General features: G+C 39.3%; 1 protein-coding gene and 1 pseudogene across 1 annotated transcript in view; one reads left to right on the top strand and one right to left on the bottom strand.

The window, feature by feature from the left end:
• The window catches only part of LOC133049356 (ATP-binding cassette sub-family C member 4-like), a 335,592-nt gene that overhangs the window by 178,583 nt on the left and 129,057 nt on the right, over nucleotides 1-27,952 (bottom strand). The gene's annotated exons all lie outside the window — the stretch shown is intronic.
• On the top strand, nucleotides 732-3,132 carry LOC133049672 (glutamyl-tRNA(Gln) amidotransferase subunit A, mitochondrial-like; annotated as a pseudogene).

The raw sequence follows: 27,952 nt of genomic DNA, 5'->3' as shown, positions 1-27,952 counted from the left end.
TGGAGGTGATGGAATTCCAGTTGAGCTATTTCAAATCCTGAAAGATGATGCTGTGAAAGTGCTGCACTCATTATGTCAGCAAATTTGGAAAACTCAACAGTGGCCTCGGGACTGGAAAAGGTCAGTTTTCATTCCAATCCCAAAGAAAGGCAATCCCAAAGAATGCTTGTCATTAACTACCATTAAAGTAATCATTCTTAAAAGATAATGCTATTAAGTCTCTCTTTCTTACTTTTCACAAACATCTTTTCACAAACACATGTCTCTGCTCCTTAGTCAAAGTCCTCTCCTCCTCAACAGAATGATCATATCTTCCACCTCTAGCTATTTTCCACACCAATTATTAATAGGAACTATTCAATGCAATTTAGCTGAATAAAATAAAGTCTTGAAAATAATTAGAAAATTAATATAATCATATACAGGAAACTCCCTCTTACCCTTTAAATGCTAGAAATAATTCAATGAGAAAAGACACAGTGGGAGAGAATTTGAACAACAGAGACCACTCCCACCCCCACCCCCAAGTACTATGAACATGTGGCAGACAATACTGGCTGTCCTCAAAACCTGCTCTCTTTCTTCCGTGCTAACAAAACCTTGGGTTTTAGCTGCACATGGCAACCTGGAAAGAGGCCCTCTCTCTCCAGCCTCCTGAGCAGATAGGAACAGCCACGTGACTAAATCCAGGTCAGTGGAGGGTGACAACAACCAGGACCTTTCTCCACCCCATGGCCTGGGCCTTGGAAGCTGACAGCCTGGTCAAGGTCACAATGAGTTTGACATCATGGAGGATCATGCTAGCCATGGAGCCTGTTACAGGTTAAATTATATCCCTCTCCCAAAAGATACGCTGAAGTCCTATCTAGGAACTCCAGTTACATCAAAACGTGACTTTATTTGGAATTAGGGTCCAATTAAGATGCAATCATACTGGAGTTGGGTTGGCCCTGAATCCAATGTGACTGACGTCCTTATAAGGGGACCCAGAGACAAACACAGGCAGAAAACAGCCACCTGAAGCAAACGGAAACTGGAGTGGTGGCAGTTAAAAACCAAGGAACCCAAGGTTTGCCTGCAACCACCAAAATCTACAAGAAGCAAAGAAAGATTCTCCCTGTGACCAGAATTCGGAGGGATCAGTGACCCTGCTGACACCTTGATTTCAGACTTCCAACCTCCACAACTGGGAAACAATAAGTTTCTGTTGTTTTAACTACCTGGTTTGTAGTACTTGGTTATGGCAGCCCCAGAAAACAGATAGGAAGCTTTACAAGGTTTCTTGCATGAGTGAAAAACAAACTATATTTCTGTGAAAAGTAGCTTTATCATGCATAATTCTAGGACCTACAGGCACAGAATCTTAATCAACACAGAGGGCAACTGAAACAAGCATGTGATGCTGTTCAAAAAAGAAAATGGATGTGAATAGTAAGTTACTACCCTAAATCTCATAAATAGCCTTCAAGTCCTTGACACCCTTATCTATTGTGCCATAAAGCTACAAATTTGGTAACCACCTTCTACTTCAAAAGAACAACTGTTCCCCTTCCTTCTTTGTCACCAGGTCCTGGTGGTGGCAGGCAGGGCAAAAGGACCACGTTGGGTTGGACCCTGCAAGAAGTTTCTGTAGCACTAGAACAAGGCCAGGTTACTCCAACTGAGCTCTGTCAAAGATAGCTCTCCTTTATCAAGAAGACCAAGTTACTGTATCAGGAGAGGTGGCCTTAAAGCAAGTTGAAGAATCAGAGAAAAGATATAAAAAAGGTCACTCACTGGGGGATTTAGATGAAATTCCTATTGCAGTAAAAGACAACTTTAGCACATCTAGCATTGAGACAACGTGTGCATCAAATATGCTGAAAAGTTATGTATTACCTTAAAATGTCAGAGAGGTTGTTGGATCAGGGAGCTCTGTTAGTGGTAAAAAAAAAACCAAACTTAGATGAGTTAGCTATGGGATACAGAAGCGCAGATGGCATTTTTGGACCAGTTAAAAACCCATGGAGCTATTCAAAACAATATAGAGAAAAGAGGAAGCAGAAGTCTCATGGTGAGAATAAGGATTCAAATTGTCTTATAATTGGAGGAAGCTCAGGAGGGAGTGCAGTGGCTGTGTCAGCATTCACTTGCTTCATTGCTTTAGGACCAGATTCCAGAGGATCAACTGGCAATCCAGCTGCCCACTATGAGGTTGTTGGTTTAAAACCCAGCTACGACTTAGTTTCTTGTCATGGCCTCATTCCCTGGTGATTTCAATGATGTGCCCAGAATCTTAACTAAATGTGTGGATGATGCAGCCATCATGTCGAGTATACTAGCTGGGCAGGATCTCTAAGATTCTACCACAAGTTAAGATCCTGTTAAAACCATTTATGCTTCCCAGTTTAACAGATGTGAGAAAACTATGTATAGGAATTCCAAAGGAATATCTTATACCAGAATTGTCAAGTGAACTACAATCTCTTTGTTCCAAAGCTGCTAATCTCTTTGAGTCTGAGGGGGCCAAAGTAATTGAAGTGTCCCTGCCCAAATCAGTTATTCAATTGTCTGCTACCATGTACTGTGTACATCAGAAGTGGCATCAAATAGGCAAGATTTGATACGTTAGAATATGGTTACGGATTTGACATTGATGTGTCTACTGAAGCCATGTATGCTGCAACTAACCAAGAAGGGTTCAATGATGTGGTGAGGGGAAGAATCCTCTCAGGAAACTTTCTTATTAAAATAAAACTATGAGAACTATTTTAATCAAAGCAGAGAAAGTGAGATGACTCATTGCTAATGATTCTGTGAATGTTTTTAACCCTGGAGTAGATGTTTTGCTAACTTCCACTACCTTGAGTGAGGCAGTGCCATACACAAAGTGCATCAAAGAAGACAACAGAACATGAATTACCCAGGGTGATATTTTTACACCGACTGTAAATATGGCAGAATTGCCAGTGGTGAGTGTCCCTATGACCCTGTCAAGCCAAGGATTGTCAGTAGGACTGCAGTTTAATGGTTGTGCATTTTCTGACCAGCTGCTTTTCTACAGTTTGCAAATGGTTTGAAAAACAAGTACAGTTTCCTGTTACTCAACTTCTCAAGCTAATGGATGGTTGTTCATCAAACTCTGAAAATTAAAAGTTATCTCTGCTTCTTTAAAATAGTAGTAATAACTATACCATGCAAATTATAATGACTTTTAAAGCTTTTTTATTCTAGATAATTCAAGTGATCTTGTAATTTGGTTCATTGTCAGTACAGTCATTCCTTGAAATCACTTTTTAAAAGTCTTGTGATGTAGTAATTATAAAAAAAATCTGTCAACATTTATTAAGCATTCACCAAGTATAAACAAAATATAGGATTTCTATTATAATACAATATACCTGTCCCTGAAAAATGATGTATTCTGCAAAAATGTTCATTAAAAACAATGCTGCCTACAGTACAAGTAAGCTTAGGGGTAAATCTTTCAAAACTTCTACATTTTTGTAACCAAAGCACTAACAAAATCACTGGCTCCCTTATTTTTGACACAGGAGGCAAGAATATCCAATGGGGTGAAGATAGTTTCCTCAATAAGTGATGCTGGGAAAACTGGATAGTTACATATAAAAGAATGAAATTAAAATACTTCCTAACACCATACACAAAGATAAAGTCAAAATGGATTAAAGATCTAAATATAAGACCATAAACTATAGAATCTTAGAGGAAAACATAGGCAAAACACTCTATGATATAAATCACAGCAAGATCCTCTATGACTCACCTGCTACTGTAATGGAAATTAAAAATAAATTAACAATGGGACCTAAGTATATTTAAAAACTTTTTCACAGTAAAGGAAACTGTAAACAAGGTGAAAAGACAACCCTCAGAATGGGAAAAAATAATAGCAAATGAAACAACTGACAAAGGGTTAATTTCAAAAATATACAAGCAGCTTATACAAATCAATACCAGAAAAGCAAATAACCCAATCAAAAAGTTGGCAAGAGGCCTAAGCAGACATTTCTCCAAAGAAAAGATGTAGATGGCTAATAATTACATGAAAAGATGTTCAACATCATTCATTATTAGATAAATGCAAATCAAAACTGCAATGAGATATGACCTCATACCAGTCAGAATGGCCATCATCAAAAATTCTACAAACAATAAATGCTGGAGAGGGTGTGGAGAAAAGGTAACCCTCTTGCACTGTTGGTGGGAATGTAAATTGATATAGCCACTATGGAGAACAGTATTAAAATTCCCTTAAAAACTAGGAATAAAATCACCATATGACCCAGCAATCCCACTACAGGGCACATACCCTGAGGAAACCAAAATTTAAAAAGACACATGTACCCCGATGTTCACTGCAGCTCTAATTACAATAGCTAGGACACGGAGTCAAACTAAATGTCTATCAACAGATGAAAAGATAAAGAAGGATTGAGCAAAGATCGAAGGAGATCTAGCTGGCTGCAGACCTGCCTCACCTGCTGCCAGAAGCAGAGAGGCAGGCGTGCAACAGCCAGAGCTGGAAGGCAAGGGGCAATCTCAGTCCCAGAGACCAGCATCCTCCACCAAACTGTGAGTAGGCTTCCAGCTGCTAACCATGTCTTCCTGGGATCCTGGACAGTTGACATCTACCAGGAAGGTCACAGCCTGAGATCAGCTCCCCAGAGGAGACACATGGCACACCTGAGCTGGTGCTCTCACGGAGCACCTGGGAAACTGAGCAGCTGGGACCAGGAAGGTGATTAAGATGCATGGCCCACCTGGGACAGTGCGCTCACCAAGCACCTGGTTGCCTGAGCTGCTTGGACCTGGGAAGGGCACAAAATGCATGCCCAACTGAGTCTGTGCCCTTACAGAGTACCCAAGGACCTGAACCTGAGCAGCTTAGACCTGGAAAGTGACCAAGCACAGGGCCCACTTTGGACAGTGCCCCTACAGAGCAACCTGGAACCTGAGCAGTGCAGACCCGGGAAAAACACGCCACCGTGAGCTGGGGCAAACCCAGTGTGATCCATACACTGTGAGCACTCCCCACACATGCCAGGAATATTTGTTTGCAGCGTTCCTCCCTCCCCACAACACAACTGAACAAGTGAGCCTAAATAAGTGACCACCTTCACCCCCTTGTGTCACAGAGGAAATTGGACACTGAAGAGACCTATAGAGGAAGCCAAAATAAACAAAGAAGAGGGAACCACTCTGGAAGTGACAAGTGCAACAGATTAAAATCCTGTAGTTAGCATTTAGTAAGCATTGGAAGGGGTCTATAGACCTTGAGAAGAAGTACTAGCTGGAACAAGGAACTATCTGAAACTGAACTGACCCCACACTACCTGAAACAGCTCCAGAGAAACACCTAGATATATATTTTACTACTATCAATTCTTAATTTTTTTATTTTTTTGTTTTTAAGTTCTTTATTACTCCTTTAATTTTTATTCTTATAACCTACTATTGCCTTACCCTAAAAAAGACCCTTTTTTAAAGCAAATTTCCTATATATATATTTTATAATCTTTGTGATTGATTTTGTTTTATATTTTTAATGTATTTTTGAGAGTATAAATTCTACTCTAGATTTTCAATCTTTGCTTTTTGGTATTTGTTATCAATTTTGTACCTTTAAGAATCTAATCTTCAGTATCCATTTTCACTTAGGGGTGTGATTACTGGCTTGATTGCTCTGCCCTCTTTGACTCTCCCTTTTCTCCCCCAGTTCACCTCAATTTCCCCCCTCCCCCTTCTCCTCTTTACTTAGTTCTGTGAATCTCTCTAGGTGTTCTGGGCTGTGGAGAACACTTAGGAAACTGATTACTGGCTAGATTTGTCTCTACCCTTTTGACTCCACCTCTTCTCCTAGACACCTCTATCTACCTACTTCCTCCCTCTTCTCTTCTCTATGTAAGTCTTTGAACCTCTCTAGATGTCCCTCACTATAGAGAATCTTTTCACCATTAACCTAGATGTTTTATTATCTGTTCTGTATGGATGCAGAAGTCTTGAGGTTACTGTAAAAATAAGACTGAAAGCCAGAGGCAGGAGGCTTAAATCCAAAACTTGAGAACAACAGAGAACTCCTGATTCCAGGCAACATTAATCAACAAGAGCTCATCCAAAAGCCTCCATGCCTACATTGAAACCAAGCTCCACCCAAGAGCCAACAAGTTCCAGAGCAAGACATACCATGCTAATTCTCCAGCAAGACAGGAACACATCCCTGAGCCTTAAAATACAGGCTGCTCAAAGTCACACCAAGACTAGAGACACCCCAAAACTCACTACTGGACACTTCATTGCACTCCAGAGAGAAGAGATACAGCTCTACCCACCAGAACACAGACACAAGCTTCCCTAACTGTTGGGAATATTCTAAGCACAGTCCTGTACTATAATTAACAGGGCTTCTTTGAAGAATAATAATGACTTTCTCATGACCCCCTGGCAAAGGGCCGGGAGCAGTAAAAAGTACATTGTGGAAAAACATCTTGAAAACAAGATGCTGAAGTCCTGATGTGACTCATGGAAAACCATTAGTGACTGTTCTCATGACCAGGGCCTTAAAGGAGTTGCTGAGAAAGGTCATCACTAGCTGAAGGGCTAAACATATTCACAAAAGGCCTGAAGGTGACTGTGCATTGTTTATCATTATCCCCAATCTGAGATTGTAAAAACAGATGTCTTTAGAGCACGTACAAGGAAGTAGATGTTAGCAATAAAAAGCCTACAAGGATCAGGATCTTGGCTTTTGCCTGCGAATGGCATCAGTCCCCGTCCCCACCCCCCCCCCCCCCCCCCGCGCCCCGATCCTCAGCTTATTTCTGAGTCTTATTTTTCTTTATTCTTCTGTGGCAACACTCCCTCAGGTCGGTTTGTTGTTGGGCTAGTCCCAACATTTGGCGCCCGAACAGGGACCTGAAGGCGCGAATAGCTTTCAAGGCTTTTTTGACAGTGCCAGAAGATGCGGGGAATTCCAGCCAAGAGATTGGAGGACAGTGAAAGTACTGAGTGAGTACGCCCCCATGGATTTGTCAATCAGGACACAATGGGGCAAGCTCCTTCTAAGCATGCTGACTATATTGTGCTTCTAAAAACCTTACTATGTAGCTCTGGAGTAAAAGTGAAAGAAGGGAATTTTCAGAAATTATTTTAGGCAATTCATAAGCACTGTTACTGGTTGGATGCAGAAAAGGGGACTTTGCGTCTTAATGAGTGGAAAGAAGTGATGTGTTATTTGCGTAGAGCCTATCAGTCTGGGGAACCCATTCCTATAAGTGTGTGGTCTCTTTGTAACCTTATTTATACTACTTTGGCTCCTTCACAAACTGAACAGTCTGACTCTTCTGATTTAGAATCTGATACTCCTGCTCCTCCTGAATCTCAGGAGTCACCTGTCTGGCCACCTTATATTTATGAAAATCTGGATAAAGGGAAATATAATCCTTTGGAAGGGGAGAGAGAGGCTCAATTTTTGAGTCCTAAATCCCATGTTAACTATGGTACTGGACAACATCCTGAAGCTTTCCCTTTATCCCCAGTCTCACAGCCTTTAGCTCCTTGGCCAGAGCCCCCTGTAGGTCAGGAACACCCTCCACTAGATCCTGATACACCATGGGATGATGGGGTATTTAGAGCCACAGTCACAATACCAAAGACATCTGTACCTGCTCTCTCATCTTTTCAGCAAGCTGTATGAGCAGCGAGGTGAGAAGGCGACCTTGATGCTTTGGTTTTGCCTGTTACCGTGATTCAGGTGCCCCTTAATTCTCAACTTCCACAAGGCAGAGTACAATTTGAACATACTCCTCTCTCTTTTAAAACTATTAAGGAGAGTAAACAGGCATGCACACAAAATGGAACTACATCTCCTTACACCACAGGTCTTATTCAGGGGTTGGCTCAGTCTGAATGATTCATTCCATATGATTAGGAAATGATTACTAGAACTTGCTTATCCACTTTGGAATTTTTACAGTTTCAAACATGGTGGCAAGGTGAAGACTCTCAAAAGGTCAAAGAAACGCAGCTGCTAATCCTCCTCTTAATATTACTGTGGAACAATTAATGGGATCAGGGGCATATCAAGAGGCTCAGAGACAACTACGATTCAATGATAAGTAAAATTAGATTTATTTGTCTTAGGGCATGGGAAAAGGTTAGCCCCTCAGGACAGTCTCATCCTTCTTTTGTTAAAGTAAAACAACCTAAAGGGGAACCTTGTGCTGATTTTATCACCCAATTAAGACAAAATCTGGTGAGAACTGTTGCTCACATTGAATTAAGGGATATGTTATTACAGATGCTTGCCTATGATAATACAAATTCAGAATGTCAAAAGGTTTTACAGCCTCTTAAAGCACAAGGAAAACCTCTAGAGGATTATATTAAGGCTTGTCATGATATTGGATCAGAACCCTATAAGATGCAAATGTTGGCTCAAGCCATTACGAGCTTAAAACAACAAGCAAATCAGCAGGTTAAATGTTTTAGTTGTGGTAAGAGAGGACATGTGCAGAAAAATTGCAAGACTAATAAAAATACACCTAATAAGCCTACTTCCACAAATGAAAAGACACCTGGATTATGCCCTTGCTGTAATAAAGGCAATCATTAGGCTAATCAGTGTAGATCTAAATTTCATAAAAATGGATCCCCTTTGTTGGGAAACTGAAAGAAAGGCCCCACTCAGAGCCCATCAAACAACATGAGCTCTTAACAAACCTGGAATGCTGTTCCTTTTGCGTACCCAGTCACCTAACAGCCACCTCATCCAGCCCTTCCAAACCATACACCTGGGTTGCCGACCTTCCTGCAACACCCTGAAGGACAGCATTAGATGTCCCTGCCATTGATAAGTTACTTCTTATGCCAGCTATGAGAATTTATAAAATCCCTACTGGAATTAAAGGTCCAATACCTAAAGGAAGTGTGGGGTTATTATTAGGATGCAGTAGTTTAACAAGTAAGGGAGTTCAAGTCCTAATGGGGGTTATAGATGAAGATTATGAGGGTGAAATTTCTATTATGATGGAAACAGAGTATCCTTATCAAATAATAAAAGGGGATCATATAGCTCAATTGTTATTATTACCTTATATCACTACTAGTAAATCTCATATTAAAAGAACTGGAGGATTAGGAAGTGCAGAAAACAGGTATATTGGCAAACTTTTGTATCTGATTCTAGACCCACATTATTTGTATATATTGATAATAAGCAACTTTCAGGACTTGTAGATACTGGAGCTGATGTTTCTCTAATATCTAAAAAGCATTGGCCATTTTCTTGGCCTTTAACAGTTGTCCCTATTATGTTAACTGGAATTCAGTACAGTTAAGTTCAGTCACTCAGTCGTGTCAACTCTTTGCGACCCCTTGAACCGCAGCACGCCAGACCTTCCTGTCCATCACCAATTCCCAGAGTCCACCCAAACCCATGCCCATTGATTCAATGATGCCATCCAACCATCTCATCCTCTGTCGTCCCCTTCTCCTCCTGCCCTCAATCTTTCCCAGCATCAGGAATTGGAACTATGCAAAATATTCAAAAAAGTACTAATATTTTGACATGTTCAGGCCCCAAACAACAACCTGCAACTTTACAATCTTTAGATGCAGATATCCTATTAATTTATGGGGACAAAATCTATTGATGCAATGGAGAGCTTATGTAATGGTTCCTACTATATCTTCTCAAGCTAAACAAATTATGCTAAATATGGGATACAATCCTGCTCAAAATACACAGGGTTTTTAGTAGAGGCCACTGCCAAACAACAAAAACAGCACTTAAGTTGACATGGAAATCTGATGTCCAAATCCTATTTGGACAGAACAGTGGCCCCTATCACATGAAAAGTTACAGGCTCTTGAACAGCTAGTAGAGGAACAATTATCTCTTAATCATATTGCCTCAACTACTAGTCCTTGGAATTCTCCTGTCTTTGTTATTAAGAAGAAATCTGGGAAATGGAGAATGTCAACTGTTTTAAGAAAAATTAAGGCTATAATCAAACCCAAGGGTTTTTTAAAACCAGGCATTCCATCACCTTCTATGATACCATGAAATTGGAAAATAAAAATCATTGATCTTAATGATTGTTTTTATACTATTCCTCTACAAGAATCTGATGCTCTCCATTTTGCTTTTACTATACCATCAATTAATAATAAAAGACCAGTGTCTTGATATTACTGGAAGGTACTGCCATAAGGAATGCTTAATAGTCCTACATTATGTCAATTATACATCTCCAAACCACTTAAACTTATTAGAAAACAATTCCCTCATGCTTATATTATCCACTATATGAATGATATTCTTTTAGCTTCTCCTTCTGCTGAGGAACTTCAACATATTTTCTTAAATACAGAGATTAAATTAAAAGAATATGGGTTATATATTGCTGTTGATAAATTACAAGAGCAGGAACCATATACCTATTTAGGATATATATTGCAAAGAAATACTACTAAATCACAAAAAATACAAATTCAAACTGATCCTTTGAAAATTTTAAATGATTTTCAGAAATTATTAGGAGATATAAGTTGGTTACAACCATTTTTAGGAATTCCCAATCATTGCTTAACACACATATTTCAAATCCTACAAGGATAATCTGATTTAAACAGACCCTGGGTACTAACAGAACAGGCTAAACAGAAATTGGATCTTGTAAATCAAGATATACAACAAAGACAACTTAAACAAGTAGATTTGACTGTTCCAATTTCTTTATTTATTCTTCCTACTTTAGATTACCCTACAGGAATATTATGACAACTGCAGGGTATTCTTGAATGGGGAATTTTATCCTACACTCCTAAGAAAATAATGACTATTTACATAATGCTTATTTCCTTTCTTATTTCAAAAATGAGATCCAGATGTATACAAATTTCTGGTTATGATCCGTATGAATTTTTTTTCCTTTCACTAATGATCAAATCCATAGATTATCTGTTACCAGTACGGATTGGCAAATTGCCATTGCTGATTTCATAGGTGAGGTTCATAACCATTTTGCAAAGTCACCTTTGATTACTATTGCAGCTAAACACAAATGGATAATTCCTATTATTACTAAAACAATTCCTCTTGCTAATGCCCCCATGTATTTTACTCACACAAATAAAACTCTCAAAGCCGGTTATACTGGACCCACAACAAAGGTTTGCCAACAAGACCAATTAGAGGCTATTGCTACCTTATTACAGAATGTTTCTACAGCTTTAAACATTATATCAGATTCTCAATATGCTATACAGATAACACAAGTTATTGAAACCACATCTCCACCAAAGTCTTATTCTAAATAATCTATTATTACAATTTTGTCTCAATTACAAAATATAGTAAGGCTTCATTCTGCCCCTTTTTACATTACACATATCAGATCTCATTCTAAATTGCCCGGACCACTGGCAAAGGGCAATGATTCCATCAACTCTTTTTTAATTGCTTTTATTACTCCTTATGAATTTCATCAACTCACACATATAAATATACAAGGCTTGATGAATAAATTTCAATTATCCAAACAAGAGGCCAGAAATATTGTTTCTGCCTGCCCTACATGTACTCTTACTCATCACATTCCTACAACTACAGGGGTTAATCCCAGAGGCCTTTATCCCAATGATATTTGGCAGACTGATGTTACTCATGTCCCTTCTTTTGGATGTTTGAGAGCTATTCATGTTTCTGTGGATATATATCCAGCCATGATTTATGCTTCTGCTCATTCTGAAAAAAAAATCTGCTCATGTTATTTCACATTTTTTGCAGGCCTTGTCTTATATGGGCCTACCAAAACATGTTAAAACTGATAATGGCCCTGCATATGTGAGTCATGGTTTTGCAAAATTTTTATCTGATTGGAATATTTCTCATTCTACAGGTATTCCATATAATTCTTAAGACCACTCCTTGTGGTCTTGAACGTACTCATCATACTCTAAAAAATATGTTATTTAAACAGAAAGGGGAAGAAAAGTATGGCATATTGATGACACCAAAAGAGAAATTGCTGCTGCTGCTGCTGCTGCTAAGTCATGTCTGTCTGACTCAGTGTCTGACTTCAGTCATGTTTGACTCTGTGCGACCCCATAGATGGCAGCCCACCAGGCTCCCCCATCCCTGGGATTCTCCAGGCAAGAACACTGGAGTGGGTTGCCAGTTCCTTCTCCAACCAACAGAGAAATTAGCCCAAGCTAATTTACTTTAAATTTTTTGGATTTACGATTGGATCATACAACACCAACAGCAAGATTGCATTTTCAGAACACCATTCTTAGTGAAAATTATACTCCTGGTCAAATGATTGCAAATAATCCTCCAGTATGGTTGGGAAAAGCTATGAACAATTGGTGTAAGGGCTTTAAACTTAAGAAAGGACGAGGTTATGCTCTTGTCATTTCAGATAATGGACAACACCATGGAATAGTCAAAGTAAGGAAAGAAGAGGACATGGTTTGACATCAATCCTCCCAGAGAGCCGCCAGTGATGGGGATAACAAGACTGACAATCAGCAACTGCCCCGAACCAGCTGCAAACACCAAAAAAACCAAACCTCCCACTTGGGGTCAATTGAAGAAACTGACCATTGAATGGGAACAATTGGTCAAAGAACAGGGACAGCCTTTGACCTCGGCTACCTTGTTCTTGTCTATGTTATCTGTGGTAACTACCACGGAAGGTGCCAATCATACTTATTGGGCATATGTGCCCAATCCTCCCCTATGAAGGCCAATTACATGGGAGGATTCTTCCGTTCCAATTTTCATAAATGACTCTTCTTGGTTACCCAGACCTTTTGACCTGAGCCTTTCTTTAAAACCAGAAGAAGAGGGCTGACAACTTTCAAAATGTTAGTGTTAATTATACTGTGGGAACAGATCTTACCCCTATATGTATGGGAGTGGAAACTCATTGTCTTAAAAGAGGATTACAAAGTTGGCTATCTATAGTTAAAGAACCTCAAGGGAACAAAACACATTTTTTTTCTTATTAGAAGCATTTTCCTTTAATATCACAGGAGAAAATACTACTGTTTACACCCCATCTACCTAACTATTATTTCTATAAAATCTGGAATAGAACATTGGGTACAATGGAAATTATGTAAAGCTAATACTGGACACATTATGGCCAATACTTCTGATGGAGAAATTACTGATTGGAGTCCCAAAGGAGATCCTTTGGACAAAAATAATAATTTGGATTTGCCTATATTGTTAAACAATACTTTAGACTCCATCAATAACGTTGTTATTAGCTCTATAAATTGGCATGGAGGGAATTTCTCCCCTCTCTTACCTAAATTACCTTATATGCCTTTACATTCAGAATTGTGGAAAATATCAGCTGCCTTCCAACACATAACAGCATGGAAGGGGCAATTTAATTTGAAAGTATCTGGTCATTCCTTACATTTTGATGAAAATTCAACCCATTGGATTAAAGCATGTGTTTGTTTACCTTTTGTATTTTTGATAGGTCCTACTTTTTATAACGCCTCTTCTGGGTTACTTACTTGTCAAAATTGTTCCTTTTACACTTGTATCAATTTTTCTCTCCAGTTTCAGAATGACTATTCTCTGTATATTCTAAAAATCAGATCTGCAGTATGTCTTCCTGTAAAAATGAACAGACCATGGCAGGGTAGCCCCACAGTCTATATTGTAGAAAAAATCCTTAAGAAAGTGCTAAAACACACTAAATGGTTTATTGGACTGTTAATTGCTGCCATTTTAGGAATTATTGCTATAGCTACTACAGCAGCTGTAGCAGGACTGGCATTACTTCAGAGTGTACAGACTGTGCACTTTGTGCAAGAATGACATAAAGACTCTGATGTTCTTTGGTCTACCCAGAGAAAAAGAGATGGAAAATTAGCTGCACAAATGGCTGATTTACAACAGGTTGTTATACTACTAGGTGACCAAGTAAATAGTCTGTGAAAACAGATTCATCCTAAGTGTGATTGGAACATAATTTCTTTTTGTGTCACTCCTCACAAATATAATGAATCTTCATTTCATTGAGACAACGTTAAACAACACCTCTTAAATCAAGTTAATATATCTCTGGATATTAATAACTTACAACAATAGATTATGGAAACTTTCTCTCAGAAACTACACCTTTTGCAAGTATCTAATCTGCTGGAGGGGCTTCCATGGTGGCTCAGAGGTTAAAGTGTCTGCCCACAGTGTGGGAGACCTGGGTTTGATCCCTGGGTCAGGAAGATCCCCTGGAGAAGTAAATGGCAACCCACTCCAGTATTCTTGCCTGAAGAATCCCTTGGACGGACGAGCCTGGTGGGCTATAGTTCATGGGGTCGCAAAGAGTGGACACAACTGAGAGACATCACTTTCACTTTCACTTTCAATCTGCTGGAAGCGGCAGCAGATGGGATTTCTGAATTAAATCCCTTCCTCATTTGACAAGTATCGGAGGATCAATGGCTGGTTTTATGTTAATTTTTATATGTCTTTTTTTTTTTTTTTTCTACATAGTCTGGCAGTGAATCACCAAGAAAGTTGACGGACAACAACAGCAATTAGTGACTATCACTTTGATTTCTATGATCAACAATATCATCAAAAATAATCTTCTAAAAAAGGGGGGGGGATGAGATATGTAGGGAATATTCTACGCACAGGCCTGTACTATAATTAACAGGGTTTCTTTGAAGAATAAGAATGACTTTCTCATGACCCCCAGGTGAAGGGCCAGGAGCAGTAAAAAGTACATCGTGGAAAAACTTTTGAAAACAAGATGCTGAAGTAGTGATGTGACTGATGGAAAAACATTAGTGACTGTTCTCATGACCAGAGCCTTGAGGGAGTTGCTGAGAAAGGTCGTTACTAGCTGAAGGGCTAAACATAGTCATGAAAGGCCTGAAGGTTTGACATTGAGGACAGTGCATTATATATCATTATCCCCGATCTGAAATTGTAAAAAACAGATGTCTTCAGAGCACACATAAGGAAGTCGATGTTAGCAATAAAAAACCTGCAAGGATCAGGATCTTGGCTTTTGCTTGTGAATGACATCAGCCCTCTGATCCTCACCTGATTTCTGAGTCTTACTTTTCTTTATTCTTCTGCGGCACTGCTCCCTCATGTCAGTTTGTTGTTGGGCTGGCCCCAACACCTAATCAGGAAACCTTGACAAACCACTCATCCAATGCCACACACAGGGAGCTAGCTTCACAAATAAAGAGGAACCACAAACTTCCAGCCTACAGAAAGGCCACCCCAAACACAGCAATCTAAACAAAATGAAAAGGCAAAGAAATATACAGCAGGTAAAGGAACGTGATAAATTCCCATCACGCCAAACAAAAGAAGTGGAGATAGGGAGAATACCTGGAGAAGAATTCAGAATAATGATAGTAAAATGGTCCAAAATCTTGAAAACAAAATGGAGCTACAGATAAATAGATTAGAGGCAAGGATTGAGAAGATGCAAGAAATGTTTAACAAAGACCTAGAAGAAATAAAGAAGGGTCAATCAATAATTAGTAATGCAATAACTGAGATCAAAAGCACTCTGGAGGAAACCAACAGTAGAATAACTGAGGCAGAAGATAGGATAGGTGAGGTGGGAGATAGAATGGTGGAAATCAATGAAGCAGAGAGGAAAAAAGAAAAAAGAATTACAAGAAATGAGGACAACCTCAGAGACCTTTGGGACAATGTTAAACGCCCCAACATTCAAACCATAGAAGTCCCAGAAGAAGAAAACAAAACAAAACAAAGAAAGAGGCCATGAGAAAATACTCGAGGTGATAATAGTTGAAAACTTCCCTAAAATGGGGAAGGAAATAGCCACCCAAGTCCAAGAAACCCAGAGAGTCCCAAATAGGATAAACCCAAGGATAAAGACCCCAAGATACATATTAATCAAACTAATGAAGATCAAACCCAAAGAGCAAATATTAAAAGCAGTAAGAGAAAAGCAACAAATAACATCCCCATTAGGATAACAGCTGATCTTTCAATAGAAACTCTTCAGGCCACTAGTGAATGGCAGGACATACTTAAAGTGATGAAAGAGAAAAACCTACAACCCAGATTACTATACCCATCAAGGATCTCATTAAAATCTGAAGGAGAAATCAGAAGCTTTACAGACAAGCAAAAGCTGAGAGAATTCAGCACCACCAAACCAGCTCTTCAACAACTGTTAAAGGATATTCTCTAGATAGGAAACACAGAAAGGTTTATAAATTCGAACCCAAAACAACAAAGTAAATGGCAATGGGATCGTACTTATCAATAATTACCTTAAATGCAAATGGGTTGAAAGTCCCAACCAAAAGACAAGGACTGGCTGAATGGATACAAAAACAAGACCCCATATATGCTGTCTACAAGAGACCCACCTCAAAACAAGGGACGCATACAGACTGAATGTGAAGGGCTGGAAAAAGATGATATTTCATGAAAATGGAGACCAAAAGAAAGCAGGAGTAGTAATACTCATATCAGATAAAATAGACTTTGAAATAAAGGCCACGAAAAGAGACAAAGAAGGACATCACATAATGATCAAAGGATCAATCCAAGAAGAAGATATAACAATTATAAATATATATGCACCCAACATAGGAGCACCACAACATGTAAGGCAAATGCTAACAAGGATGAAAGGGGAAATTAACAGTAACACAATAATAGTGGGAGTCTTAATACCCCACTCACACCTGTGGATAGATCAACCAAACAGAAAATTAGCAAGAAAACACAAACTTTAAGTGATACAATGGGCCAGTTAGACCTAATTGATATATATAGGACATTTCATCCCAAAACAATGAATTTCACCTTTTTCTCAAGAGCACACAGAACATTCTCCAGGATAGATCACATCCTGGGCCATAAATCTAGCCTTGGTAAATTAAAAAGAAAAAATTGAAATCATTTCAAGCATCTTTTCTGATCACAATATGGTAAGATTAGATGTCAACTACAGGAAAAAAAAAAACTATTAAAATACAAATATATGGAGGCTAAACAACATGCTTCTGAATAACCAACATATCATGGAAGAAATCAATAAAGAAATCAAAATATGCACAGAAAAGAATGAAAATGAAAACACAACAACCAAAACCTATGGGACACTGTAAAAGCAGTGCTAAGGGGAAGGTTCATAGCAATACAAGCTTACCTAAAGAAACAAGAGAAAAATCAAGTAAAAAACCTAACTTTACACCTAAAGTGACTAGAAAAAGAAGAAATGAAGACCCCAAGGTTAGTAGAAGGAAAGAAATCATAAAAATTAAGGCAGAAATAAATGAAAAAGAAACAAAGGAGACTATGGCAAATATCAACAAAACTAAAAGCTGGCTCTTTGAGAAGATAAATAAAATAGACAAACCATTAGCCAGACTCATCAAGAAAAAAAGGGAAAAGAATCAAATCAACAAAATTTATAATGAAAATGTAGAAATCACAACAGACAACACAGAAATACAAAGGATCATAAGAGACTACTGTCAGCAACCATATGATGATAAAACGGACAACTTGGATGAAATGGACGAATTCTTAGAAAAGTATAACCTCCCAAAACTGAACCAGGAAGAAACAGAAAATCTTAACGGACCCATCACAAGCACAGAAGTTGAAACTGTAATAAAAAATCTTCCAACAAACAAAAGCCCAGGACCAGATGGCTTCACAGCTGAATTCTACCAAAAATTTAGAGAAGAGCTAACACCTATTCTACTCAAACCCTTCCAGAAAATTGAAGAGGAAGGTAAACTTCCAAACTCATCCCATGAGGCCACCATCACCCTAATACCAAAACCAGACAAAGATGCCACAAAAAAGAAAACTACAGGCCAATATCACTGATGAACATAGATGCAAAAATCCTCAACAAAATTCTAGCAAACAGAATCCAACAACATATTAAAAAGATCATACGTCATGACCAAATGGACTTTATCCCAGGGATGCAAGGATTCTTCAGTATTCACAAATCAATCGATGTGATACACCACATTAACAAACTGAAAGATAGATATATATATATGTAATTACCTCAATAGATGCAGAGGAAGCATTTGACAAAATCAACATCTATTTATGATTAAAAAAAAAAAAAAAAACAACCTTCCAGAAAGCAGGCATAGAAGGAGCAGACCACAAAATAATAAAATCCATATCTGATAAACCCACAGCAAACATTATCCTCAATGGAGAAAAATTGAAAGCATTTGCCCTAAAGTCAGGAACAAGACAAGGGTGCCCACTCTCACCACTACTATTCAACATTGTTTTGGAAGTTTTAGCCACAGCAATCAGAGAAGAAAAATAAATAAAAGGAATCCAGATTGGAAAAGAAGAAAAATTATCACTGCTTGCAGATGACATAATCCTCCACATAGAAAACCCTGAAGACACCACCAGAAAATTACTAGAGCTAATCAATGAATACAGTAAAGTTGCAGGATATAAAATTAATACACAGAAATCCTTGCATCCCTATACACTAACAATGAGAAAACAGAAAGAGAAATTAGGGCAAAAATTCCATTTACCATTGCGATGAAAAGAATAAAATACTTAGGAATAAATCTACCTAAAGAAACTAAGGCCTATATATAGAAAACTATAAAACACTAATGAAAGAAATCAAAGATGACACAAATAGATGGAGAAATATACAACGTTCATGGATCAGAAGAATCAATATAGTGAAAATGAGTATACTACCCAAAGTGATCTATAGATTCAATGCAATCCCTATCAAGCTACCAACGGTATTTTTCCACAGAACTAGAACAAACCAGAATTGAAAGAGACATATGTACCCCAATGTTCATCACAGCACTGTTTACAATAGCTAGGACATGGAAACAACCTAGATGTCCATCAGCAGACAAATGGATAAGGAAGCTGTGGTACATATATACAATGGGATATTATTCAGCCATTAAAAAGAATGCATTTGAATCTGTTCTAATGAGGTAGATGAAACTGGAGCCTATTATACAGAGTGAAGTAAGTCAGAAAGAAAGACACCAATACAGTATATTAACACATATATATGGAATTTGGAAAGATGGTTAAGATGACCCTATATTTGAATATTTGAAACAGCAAAAGAGACACAGATGTAAAGAACAGACTTTTGGACTCTGTGGGGGAAGGCGAGGGTGGGATGATTTGAGAGAATAGCTATGAAACATGTATATTGCCATATGTGAAACAGATCACCATTCCAGGTTCTATGCATGAGGCAGTGTGCTCAGGGCTGGTGCACTGGGATGGCCCTGAGGGATGGGATGGGGAAGGAGGTGGGAGGGAGGGTCAGGATGGGAAACACATGTAGACCCATGACTGATTCATGTCAATGTATGGCAAAAACCACTACAATATTATAAAGCAATTAGCCTCCAATTAAAATAAATAGCTAAAAAGAAAAAGAAGTGGTGGTACCTATATACAATGAAATATTACTCAGCCACTAAAAGGAATGCATTTGAGTCAGCCCTAATGAGGTGGATGGGCTTCCCTGGTGGCTCAGATGGTAAAGCGTCTGCCTGCAATGCGGGAGACCCAGGTTCGAACACTGGGTCGGGAAGATCCCCTGGAGAAGGAAGTGGCAACCCACTCCAGTACTCTTGCCTGGAAAATTCCATGGATGGAGAAGCCTGGTAGGCTACAGCTCATGGGGTCGCAAAGAGTCAGACATGACTGAACGACTTCCCTTTCCCTTTAATGAGGTGGATGAACTAGAGCCTATTATACAAAGTGAATCATGTCAGAAAGAGAAAAATAAATATCAAATACTAATGCACATATGTGGAATCTAGAAAGATAATACAGATTTAACCTATTTGCAGAGCAGCAATAAAGACACATAGAGAACAGACTTACAGAGAAGGCAAGTGGGGGAGGAAGGAGAGGTATGTATGGAGAGAGTAAAATGGAAACATGCTTTACCATATGTAAAAGAGAAAGCCAATGGGAATTTGCTTTAGACTCAGGGAGCTCTAATCAGGGGCTGGGTAACAACCTAGAGGGGTGAGATGGGGAGGGGTGTGGGAGGGATGTTCAAGTAAGAGGAGCATGGGTAAACCTATGGCTGATTCATGTTAATGTTTGGTAGAAACCAATGCAATACTGTAAAGCAATTAGCCTTCAGTTAAAAATAAATAAGTTAAAAAAATAATAATAATAATAATTTGTACCTACAGAGATAACCTGGATAGCCCAGTGAACAGGCAACTCAATGTTCAGTGGAGACCACCTCAGCAGATGTTAAAAATACACACACACACACACACAAACAGTAAAACAGGAATATCCACCTCCAAATCTGAGCAGAGCAGGTGGAAGAGGAACTCTGAGTACAGGAGGAAGTACAACCTGCTGGGGCCCAGAGTCATACCAGATGGGCATGTGCCTTTCTCTAGGGAGAGCCTGAGATGTCAGTACTTCTCTAAGAATAGAGCTGCAACGAATGAGAACTTTTTCCCTTTCCTTCTAAAAGTTAAAATATCACTTCTGCTATTTCAGAGTCCCAGGCCAAAGAACCAGAATAACTCCATGTTACACTGAGTTCATTCTCCTAGTTACCAATCACAAACAAGCTCAGTGATGTCACAGAGACGTTTGTTATGACCTAACAGACCACAATTGATCAAAACTTGGTAGCTAGTAGAGCACAGCTTTAGTGAGAAAGTTTCTTTACAAGTGGTCTCTCCTTAGGTTCCTTGAGTGCAAAGAAACATTAACGGGAGTATGTATTCAGAACTTGAAAAAAAAACTAATGACAATCATACATTTACCCACTTAAAGTTTCATCGTTCAGTCTGTCTTTGTCAGAACATCAATGTCACGTCATGTTTATCATTTGACACATTTACTGTTGATAAGTATAAGTATTCTACTTTGACACATTTATTGTTGATAAGTATAAGTAGGGAGGCAAATTATTTAATAGTTTATTAAATAATTTAACAAACTTTAAATTATTTAAATTATTTCAAACAAATTATAATTTACTAAACTTACTTTGTTTAGTAAGGAAAAAAAGCTTTTCTAAATAAGAAAAACATGAAGGAACACAAAAGAGGCAGAACCTTCTTGAAACCACTAGAAAATTGCACTGTGGAAGTTTAACCCGCCTGGTACTTTTCATTAGTATTTTTCTCTCTCCCTGGGATTCTCCCACTACCAAATACTCAATATGATAAGCTTTACATAAAAGTTTTCTGTGAAAGGTACACTAGTATTCTTAGATATTTTTACTGTGAATCCCTGAAAGAGAAGAAATTCACAACAGAATTCAGTTCAGTTCAGTCGTGTCCAACTCTTTGAGACCCCATGGACTGAAGCACACCAGGCTTCCCTGTCCATCACCAACTGCCAAAGCTTGCTCAAACTCATGTCTATCAAGTTGGTGATGCCATCCAACCATCTCATCCTCTGTTATCTTCTCCTGCCTTCAATCTTTCCCAATAATAGGGTCTTTTCCAATGAGTCAGTTCTTCGAATCAGGTGGCCAAAGTATTGGAGTTTCAGCTTCAGCATCAGTCCTTCCAATGAATATTCAGGACTGATTTCTTTGAGGATTGACTGGTTGACTCTCCTAGCAGTTCAAGGGACTCTCAAGAGTCTTCTCCAACACCACAGTTCAAAAGCATCAATTCTTCAGTGCTCAGCTTTCTTTATAGTCCAACTCTCATATCCATACATGACTACTGGAAAAACCATAGCTTTGACTAGACATACCTTTGTTGGCAAAGTAATGTCCCTGCTTTTTAATATCCTGTTTAGGTTGGTGATAGCTTTTCTAAGGATCAAGTGTCTTTTAATTTCATGGCTGCAGTCACCATCTGCAGTGATTTTGGGTCCCCCAAAAATAAAGAATTGCTTTACTTTATAACAAAACTCTTTGTTGGGGGATAATGTATGATGTAAATGGCAAGCAAATAAATCTTTGCCCCAGTCTTTTTTATGTATGTATAATTTGAAATAAATTTTTTCAAAGGAAAAGAAAAGAACAACTGGTAAAAATAGAACATGATAACTTGTGTCTGTGCAGGAAAAGGAAGACAGGATCCTTGCATTTCTCTCAAAGACCAACTGGTAGGAAATGTGATCAGCTGTTTCCTTCTTCCTCTCATCCAGGTTCACTGACAACCTAACACTGGGCATAGATACTCCTACCTGCCCTGAGCTTGTGTTCAACAGGAGGCAGGATGGATGGATGGTTTTCTAAGGACCCCTCTGCAGACTCAACCACCACAGCCTGAGTTCTCTCTCCACACCACCTCTCCCATCATCAGCCAGGTATGGTCTCTCACCTGTTCTGACACAGCTCATCCTTCTTCCAATTCTGCTTTTTTCTTAAAATAACACAATTTCAGATTCTCACTATTAATCTTTTCAAATACTGATACAACTTTTCTTTTGCTGGTTCTTAGACAGGCTGGGACCTGGGAACTTTTGCTGTAGTGCTGCAACGCTTACACCTGGACACATCTCTTCTCTAGCAACCAACTACAAAGAAATCTTATGGGACTAAAAATAACTGTGTGCATGCACAGTTGGGGCGAATTCTGGACCCAAAAGATACAAAGAAATAAAAAAACCCCAACTGCCACTTCTTGAAAAGCCTAGAGAAAAAAAAAAAAAAAAAAAAAGCATGTCAGAACATAAGCAGGGTACTGCACATGCCCCTGCACACAATACCACCTTAGGACTGGACAAAACACCTAAACCACACCTGTGTCCTGGCCCCTGGACACACCCCTACCCTCTCCCCATATAAGGAACAGGCTTGCCCCTCATCGGGGAACGAGCAAGCAAGGGAAACTATTATTTGTTCTCCCTCCCGGCTGCTGGAGCAGGGGCCCCAATAAAGCCTGGCCTGAATTTCTTGTCTGGGCTCTAGTCAATTTCTATTGATTAAGGAGGCTAAGAACCCTGGTAACAGTTCCTTTCCCAGTCCTTCCCAACACCACTTCCTCCTGATCTCTTTACAACGCCTCTAAGAGTGCTCACCATTCTTAAAACCCTCCAGTGACCAACAGCACCTAAGTCCACACTCCCCAAGTGGCCTCTACCTGGAAACCCTGAGTACTAACTCCACCCATTCTTCTGCATCATCTCAAATACTAATCCTCCTGGGAGCCAGTCAGGATGTCTCCAGCTGACACTTACCTCCTTACTCTGAATTCCCATGGGGGATTCCCATTACATTACATAGAGGGTGGATAACTATGTCACTCAAGCACTTACAGACACAGTCCCAACTCTAATGAGACAACCTTGCAGAGTCGACCCATCATGGGTATCAGCTAAAGGAAGGAACAGACTGTAGGGCTGTTCAAATCAGTCCAACCGCAGACAAGCTACAGCCTTGCGTAGTCAGAGCTAACACAGCAACAAGAAAAAAGTTATATATATTATAAATCTTGTCAAGGCAGAATTTCCAATTGCAGCTTAAACATATTGCCAAAACATAAAACTTAATATTCAGTGTGTGCATATCAGAATATAGAATTCTCCACCTTCAAAAAAAAAAAAAGAAAGAAAGAAAAATTATGCCTTAAGTGAGGAAGTAAATCTGTTGAGCACTTGTCTATAAATAACACATCTGAGGGGGAAGTTACAATCTTCCAGAGGTTAGTTAAGACTTCAGTCAACATCTGACCAGCTTGTAAGTGTGCCAGAAGTGCTGGCTGAATTCTCTAGCAATCAGGGTGATGAAAAAACAGAAATTAAGTTGCCATTAGAGCCACTCTCACAGACCTGGTTTCTTGGACCCTTGAATCACTAGAAATTGATAAGAGGCCAGATGAGAAATTCAGGCAAACCTTTAGTGGGATTCATGCTGCAATATTAGGGAGTGTAACAGATAAGAACAAAGTCTGATTCCATGTTGGATCTGTTTCCTTTACTTTAAATTTTGCTTGTTGTAACTTTTGTTATTATAATCATTGTCTATAGCTATAAGCATATATAATGGCCTGCCCTCAAGGAACCCTGCCTCTCTGTCTGAATGTTAAACCAAAATGCCTTTGTTCACAGAAGCATCCTGAAGCTGTCCACCTGAGAATGGCTGCAAAAAAGAAGAAATTAATACGTACCCTACTCGAGGCTGGCCATTCCGGAGATATTTGAAGATTAATGACCTTTTTACTTTACTTCCTCACCTCTTCCTGCTCTGTAGTCTACAAAAGAAACTGGCATCCAGAACCAAATAAGATGGTTATTTTGAGATATTAGTCTGCCATCTTCTTGATCAGATAACTTTCCAAATAAAGTTGTATTTCTTGCCTCAACACATTGTCTCTGATGTATTGGACTGCCATGTAATAAGAAGAGTGCACTTTGACTTAGGACTGAAAACAACTAACAGGTGTCCTTGATCACTCACAGGGGGCTGGGGGTGGGGGGTAATCTAGTTCCTTAAATGGAGTGAAAATTGAGGTAGATCAGTGAGTGGGGCTGAAGAGGTGGCTTAGGTGCTCTGCCCACCCCTTTGACGGTGCTATGTGCAGGGATCATGTGCAGTACATTGCTTTTGCTCTGGGTACCTCAGAAATGACAGTTTGGCTTTGGCCTTTTGTATCTTATTGCTCATAATTTATCCCAACTGCCAGTGCATGCAGTTATTTTTAGTCTCTTATAGTTTCTTTATATTTTGTTGCTCAAAGAGATGTTTTTTCACCTATAAACAGTCCAGTAAAGCATCCCACACCCCAGCCTATCTCACCATGAAGTGCAGGACAAGCACACGTTATGCAGGAAAGTATCAAGGTCAGAACTACATCCAAAAAAGATTGACTTTCCAATGGCTGATAGGGGAAAATCTAAGCAGCTTTGTGAACAATATAACCTCAGAGGCACATTTTACTGGATGTAAAAGTTATTTAAGATTTTTAGTGCTTTGAAGTTAAAACAAGCTTTTTGAAATCCTATTGAAGTAATGCAATACCAAAACCACAGGGCCCCTTTCTTCACTTAGAGAAAAATAGACTGACTTCTTGGTTATGAGGTTATAATATCAATAAATCTTCATTTTCTATACATGAAAAAAAGGAAATTGAAAAGCATGTGTAAACAAGAAGATACAATGTTATGAAACCCATATGCAGGTCCACAGGTAAAACCCCTAAACCCCTTCCAAGGTGGGCAGGGGTGGTAGATTTTCTTCCTAGGGCTCCCAGACATGATAAGTGGAAATTATGAGAGATGACCATACAGTCTACCAAGTACCAGGGTGCAGGAAGCAGCAGGACTCAATACCATGTTATGTTCTAAACTCTATACTTCATAATGATTCCAAATGATCTATGGTCAAACCTTGCCCAGTTCTGACCACCTAGTCAGTAAACTCCACTGAACTTTTCTTCCTTTCCTGTTTCCAAATTCACCTTTTAATTAGGATTAACACATATAAGTTAGATGCATGGGAAGGAAGAAAAATGAACATCAGATCAGATAATAATATTCATTTCCTATTTCCTTTCAGAAACTAGAAAGAAGGTTGAATCAAACTTGATTGGTCATTGGGGTGGATCATATAGCAAACACTGGGGGATTTCAAAAGCCTCTCAGAATACAAAACCAAGTTTATAATTTTCTCTTCCCCTTGTTGTTCAGTCACTCAGTCGTGTCCAATTCTTTGTGACCCTAGTGACTACAGCACGCCAGGCTTCCTTGTACTTCACCATCTCCAGCAGCTTGCTCAAACTCACATCCCCTGTGTCAGTGATGCCATCCAACCATCTCATGCTCTGTTATCCCCTTCTCCTCCCACCTTCAATCTTTCCCAGCATCAGGGTCTTTTCTAATGAGTCAGCTCTTAGCATTAGGTGGTCAAAGTTTTGGAGTTTCAGCTTCAGCATCAGTCCTTTCAATGAATATTCAGGACTGATTTCCTTGAGGATTGACTAGCTGAGTCTCCTTGCAGTTCAAGGGACTCTCAAGAGTCTTCTCCAACACCATAGTTCAAAAGCATCAATTCTTCGGTGCTCAGCTTTCTTTATGGTCCAACTCTCGCATCCATACATGACTACTGGGAAAACCATAGCTTTGACAATATGGATCTTTGTCGGCAAGGTATTGTCTCTGCTTTTTAATATGCTGTCTGTGGAAAATTCTGAAAGAGATGGAAATACCAGACCACCTGACCTGCCTCTTGAGAAATCTGTATGCAGGTCAGGAAGCAACAGTTGGAACTGGACATGGAACAACAGACTGCTTCCAAATAGGAAAAGGAGTACGTCAAGGCATGTATTGTCACCCTGCTTATTTAACTTATATGCAGAGTACATCATGAGAAACATTGGGCTGGATGAAGCACAAGATGGAATCAAGATCGTCACGCCAGTCAGGATGGCTGCTATCCAAAAGTCTACAAGCAATAAATGCTGGAGAGGGTGTGGAGAAAAGGGAACCCTCTTACACTGTTGGTGGGAATGCAAACTAGTACAGCCGCTATGGAAAACAGTGTGGAGATTTCTTTAAAAACTGGAATTCGAACTGCCATATGACCCTGCAATACCACTTCTGGGCATACACACTGAGGAAACCAGATCTGAAAGAGACACATGCACGCCAATGTTCATCGCAGCACTGTTTATAATAGCCAGGACATGGAAGCAACCTAGATGCCCATCAGCAGACGAATGGATAAGGAAGCTGTGGTACATATACACCATGGAATATTACTCAGCCATTAAAAAGAATTCATTTGAATCAGTCCTAATGAGATGGATGAAGCTGGAGCCCCTTATACAGAGTGAAGTAAGCCAGAAAGATAAAGAACATTACAGCATACTAACACATATATATGGAATTTAGAAAGATGGTAACGATAACCCTATATGCAAAACAGAAAAAGAGACACAGAAATACAGAACAGACTTTTGAACTCTGTGGGAGAATGTGAGGGTGGGATATTTCAAAAGAACAGCATGTATACTATCTATGGTGAAACAGATCACCAGCCCAGGTGGGATGCATGAGACAAGTGCTCCGGCCTGGTGCACTGGGAAGACCCAGAGGAATCGGGTGGAGAGGGAGGTGGGAGGGGGGATCGGGATGGGGAATACGTGTAAATCCATGGCTGATTCATATCAATGTATGACAAAACCCACTGAAATGTTGTGAAGTGATTGACCTCCAACTAATAAAAAATAAAAAAAAAAAAAAAAAAGATCGCCAAGAGAAATATCAATAACCTCAGATATGCAGATGACACCACCTTTATGGCAGAAAGTGAAGGAGAACTGAAGAGTCTCTTGATGAAAGTGAAAGAGGAGAGTGAAAAAGTTGGCTTAAAGCTCAACATTCAGAAAACTAAGATCATGGTATCTGATCCCATCACTTCATGGCAAATCGATGGGGAAGCAGTGGAAACAGTGGTTGACTTCATACTTTTGGGCTCCAAAATCACTGCAGATGGTGACTGCAGCCATGAAATTAAAAGACACTTACTCCTTGGAAGGAAGTTATGACCAACCTAGACAGCATATTAAAACGCAGAGACATTATGTTGCCAACAAAGGTCTGTCTAGTCAAGGTTATGGTCTTTCCAATAGTCATGTATGGATGTGAGAGTTGGACCATAAAGAAAGCTGAGTGCTGAAGAATTGATGCTTTTGAATTGTGGTGCTGGAGAAGACTCTTGAGAGTCCCTTGGACTGCAAGGAGATCCAACCAGTCCATCCTAAAGGAGATCAGTCCTGAGTGTTCATTAGAAGGAGTGATGCTGAAGCTGAAACTCCAATCCTTTGACCACCTGATGCGAAGAGCTGACTCATTGAAAAAGACCCTGATGCTGGGAAAGATTAAAGGCGGGAGGAGAAGGGGATGACAGAGGATGAGGTGGTTGTATGGCATCACCGACTCAATGGACATGAGTTTGGGGAAACTCTGGGAGTTGGTGATAGACAGAAAGTT

Source organism: Dama dama, chromosome 30 (assembly GCF_033118175.1).
Source record: "Dama dama isolate Ldn47 chromosome 30, ASM3311817v1, whole genome shotgun sequence".
NCBI classification, from domain to species: Eukaryota; Metazoa; Chordata; class Mammalia; order Artiodactyla; family Cervidae; genus Dama; species Dama dama.
Note: the sequence above shows the minus strand (reverse complement) of the source record. Positions and strands in the feature narration are given on the sequence as shown.